The sequence below is a fragment of the Eleutherodactylus coqui genome, unplaced genomic scaffold (genome assembly GCF_035609145.1).
Source record: "Eleutherodactylus coqui strain aEleCoq1 unplaced genomic scaffold, aEleCoq1.hap1 HAP1_SCAFFOLD_85, whole genome shotgun sequence".
NCBI lineage: Eukaryota > Metazoa > Chordata > Amphibia > Anura > Eleutherodactylidae > Eleutherodactylus > Eleutherodactylus coqui.
Window position 1 is genome coordinate 418,931 of NW_027102173.1, and position 4,973 is coordinate 423,903.

A 4,973-nucleotide genomic window follows, 5' to 3' on the forward strand; every position below is an offset into this window, starting at 1 on the left:
CTGAGGATACCAGGAACATGGCAGGTACAGCGGTATGCAGTAGTCACACAGAATGAGGTAACAAGAGCAGAACCATTTCCACCTCATCTGTCAGCACAGGAGGCGGAAGTGAAGGCCCTGACAGAAGCATGTAGAGCGGCAGAGGGTAAGGCAGACATATACACAGATTACTGCCTAACATGCAGGCTCTTATGTTGCTTACATAGCTAGGGATACTAGAGGAGGACTGAATAGAAGCAAAAGGAAACGCACGCGTGGGCGCTGCTGCCAAGGCAGCTGTAGCAAGACCTAGGGTAAGAGGGTTAGGTCAACGTCCAAACCTGTAACCCCAGCCCCTCCAGTGAGCTTAATAACTGAGCTGTTGGACGAAGGCAGGGGCAAGCCAGACGGACGCCGGTCTGTGTGAAGAGACCACTGCTTATGATTCTCTCATGCCCTCTACTCAATGATGGCCCATTGTGCACACAGAGAAACACACCAGTCAAAGACTGATGTGAAACCTTGTGTCTCAACATTGGATTGTCCCTGGATTCAGCACGGTCGCTGCCAGGTATACCCAGGATCATATGACCTGTGCTTTACATAACATAGGGAGAGTACTGAAGGCAGTACAGAGGCACACCTGGGCCGCTCTACCCACTTCTAAAGGTTGCAAATTTGTATGTATTTGTATATTATGCCATATCTGTGTTGACAGCTTATCTGTATACGTTAAGGCCTGTCCGATCAGGTATCGTTTTGCCACTACAGAGGCAGCAACCGAATTGTTGAACGAGGTAATTCTGTGGGTATGGGATTCCAGAGATAATAGAAATAACGGCTTTTATACAGTATGGTACTTTCTCTGGATATGTCCAGGCCCTGTAGAAACATTCATATTGGATGCATAAACCAGTGTTTGCTTCCCTTCCAGATCCTGACTCCGTGTATACAACACATGTTCTGGAGCCAGGATATTGGAAACATGTTCTGATGATAACAGCTACTTCAGTGAAGCCTGAAGGGAAAACAAACTGGGTTCACGCTGGTCACTGCCAGAGAGTGACCGGGGCAGGAGAGTAATCATGTATCATTGTATCCTATGTAAAATAAATGTAATACTTATCCTCATAATAATAATGGGGAAGGGGTAATGGTATGACACCCTACTGGGAGCAATAGGTATTGCAGTGGGAGTACTGAACTTTACTGATATGATCTCAGGCCAGAGCAAATGAGGCTCAGGCAAGTAAATCTACAGGCCCAGTGGATGCCATCCATTTATTCTCCTCAGTGTTTAATGTTTGGATTGTGATAAAATGTCTTAGGAATTTTAAAATGCTAGCTTAGCTGCTCAGCCTAATTTGCTTAAATATTAGAGTGTTAATGCTATAGAATGTAGGTTCAGAGATATATGTATACTCAGTCTAACTTAATGACCAATAATGAGCATTTGTGAAGAAATGTTATCAGATTGATGAAAAACACAAATTATGAATCACAGATTGAGACTGAGAAACAGACAAATATAAACTTTAAAATGTCTAATATTTCTATGTGTTCTTCTAACATTGTGGAATTGTTGTCCCTCCAGTATCATCTCTAAGGAGAAATCTCCATGATGTCTATCATACTAGCTTACCTGATCTATGAAGCTATTGAACCACAGAGCAAAGCAGCAAGTACTGTTCGCTTACAAAGACTGCATGAATTATGGACAGCTGAACAAAGATGGACTGTACTTTGAAATGTGTTTCCTAAACACCTCTTTACAATATTGTGTTCCGCTTCTGCTTGTCTCATGAAGACACACGCACGCTCCTTCTCCTACCCAGGGATAGCATAGCTGCCATAGGTTCCAGCGAGGGGATACCCTATGGGGTGTTACCTTGTATGGGTAAAGGGTGTGGACTCCTGAAGAGAGCCCAAGGCGTTTATGCCCTTCTCCCAGTGTTAGGTAAGGCAACCTGCCCCTGTAGGATAGTTTAGTTTGGGGTCGGGAAGGAGAGTGAGATATTTGCGTGGTATAACATAGTAGGACAGCAGAGGTGATCTCAAAACAGTGGGACCAATGAAGAATACATATTTGTGTCATGATAATAAAATTGTATATGTGTCTTTGAGTTAACATATATTGAAATATTAAGAGTAGCAGTAATAGGGCTGATCGGGAAGATAATAAAGTGTTGTGTTTCTTAGAAATCTAAACTCTAGGAGTTGACATATCAAGTAGCATATTGGGTGAGTATATACATGATGAAAGAATAAATCATGTACGTCGCTGTTCTCTTAAGGAGCAAGTAACCAAGGTCCAGGTAATGCTCTCTGGTATGTTAAAAAGTGATTAAAGCACTATAACTACCTACGAGACCAGGAACTGGTAATGAGACACCTGTTATCACAGGGGTCATCCTTGACAAAAGCATAAGATAATAGCAACATAGAATATAATGTGTTCTGTGAATATATATATTTTACTAATTGTGAAGAGGAGGACGTTAAGAAGCCACCGCAGGAAGATTGCATTGCCCAGTTTCAAATCATATAAGAGGAGGAGATGTAATGGAAATTAAGGTATTATAATTGTTATATGAATTAAAACTGCGCAATTAGAGACGCCATTGAAATATACCAGGAGAAGTTACTTCACAAACTAGGGACATATGTCTAGATGAGATAAGAATATCAAGAAGCTTCCACATGTTAGCTGAAGGGGCCCTAGGAATAACAAGATACTAAGGGAGGGGTTGACGCCTCACACTAAGACTAGAGAATAATGTTCATAAACTTGAAATATGTGTATATGTATATGCACATGTATATATATATATATGTGTATATCTATATATGTAGGTGCACGTGTATGTATGTGTGCCTATATGTATGTAAATGTGGGTATATAAGTAATATTTAATATTACGCCACAGTCATATGAAAAGGACTACACAAAATGGCCGACCACATGCTTAGCTAAAGTACAAGGAACACATATGGTGAGATAAGATAAGGACTTCGAGCTACTTGGGCCTCTCAGCACTCCATCAAGAGTTATTCACTGCTGACTTGGAAGTTTCTGGAAGGTATGCAAATGAAGAATCAGAATGTATCCAATGAATGCCATGAAATGTCTGAGAAGTAACCAATCAGAGGTCAGACTGAGAACTGTGCAAAGAACTATGATATTTCTTGGAGTAATGAGGTGTAACCAATGGACACGAAGAAGGGTTAAGTTGACCTATGAGAAATGTTGGATTGGAAACTAACCAGTAAACGGGCTTAGTTAATTGTCCAATGATGTTGCGACACCCCAATGTAAGGGGACTATAAATAAAGAAGCCCAACATCGATTTGTTGGGAATTCTTTGATGAATCCATAACTGTGTGGGCTCTGTCATTTAATTCCTCCGTCATATGACGTACTGAACTCTAGGTGTGGCAGCCCTACTGCACGGGTCACCTAGACTTCAGTCACAGGGTACACTCTGCTGTCCCTCATCAGGCTATCGCCGTAGCATGGGTCATATGACGTCATTCACAAGGTACACTCCGCTTTCCCTAGACGGCCATATATTTTTGCCGCGACACACATCATGCCAGTTTATATTGGAGAATTCTGCTGTGGAGTTCAACCCTTGTGCTGCAGGTGTTCTTAACCCGAAAAAGTGGAGGAAATGCACTACAAATCCACATTGGCCAATTTTGTACCTAAAGGTAGGCTTTAGAGATGAGCGAACGTACTCGTCCAAGCTTGATATTCGTGCGAATATTAGGGTGTTCGGGATGCTCGTTACTCGTAACGAGTACCACGCGGTGTTCCGGTTACTTTCAGTTTCCTCTCTGAGACGTTAGCGCGCTTTTCTGGCCAATTGAAAGACAGGGAAGGCATTACAACTTCCCCCTGTGACGTTCAAGCCCTATACCACCCCCCTGCTGTGAGTGGCTGGGGCGATCAGATGTCACCCGAGTATAAAAATCGGCCCCTCCCGCGGCTCGGCTCAGATGCCTTGTGAGTTAGCTGAGGGACAGTGGTATCGTACTGGAGCTGCTGTAGGGAGAGCGTTAGGAGTTAGTGTAGGCTTCAAGAACCCCAACGGTCCTTCTCAGGGCCACATCTAATAGTGTGCAGTACTGTGTTAGCACTGTATTTTTATTTTTTTTTCAAAATTGGATCTGCAGAGCATTGCGCCCTGCAATAGGGACAGAAGTGGTGGTTAGGCAGGGAGAGTGTTAGCAGTGAGTGTAGGCTTCAAGAACCCCAACGGTCCTTTCTAGGGCCATATCTATCCGTGTGCAGTACTGTCCAGGCTGCTGTTAGCAGTGTTGCATATTTTTTTTTTTTCTCAAAACCGGCTGTGCAGACCATTGCACCCGGCATTAATACTACAGGAATAGAATTGTGTAGGCAGGGCCAGAAGACATACATTATTCATTGAATAGACGCAGTGTGGCTTTTCCTTTGAAAAACAAGGGAAAAAATTCTATTTCGCCTGCCTCTGACAGTCCTCAGGGCTCTGGGTACGTGTGTGCTGCGTGCAGAACGTTAAAAAAAATCAGACGCAGCCAGCTACGTTTTACTGCAGGCTTGCGCCAATTTTTTTCCTGCATGGGAAATCCCTGATCTGCTGTAGCGAATAACTTTGCATCACTGCAGTTCTGTGACACATTTGCAGGGCCACAACACAGTTATTAAACTTAGTAGTATTCATTGAATACACGCAGTGTGGCTTGTCCTTTGAAAAACAAGGGAAAAAATTCTATTTTGGCTGCAGGCTTGCGCCAATTTTTTTCCTGCATGGGAAATCCCTGATCTGCTGGAGCGAATAACTTTGCATCACTGCAGTTCTCTGACACATTTGCAGGGCCACAACACAGTTATTAAACTTAGTAGTATTCATTGAATACACGCAGTGTGGCTTGTCCTTTGAAAAACAAGGGAAAAAATTCTATTTTGGCTGCAGGCTTGCGCCACTTTCTTTCCTGCCTGGGAAATCAAA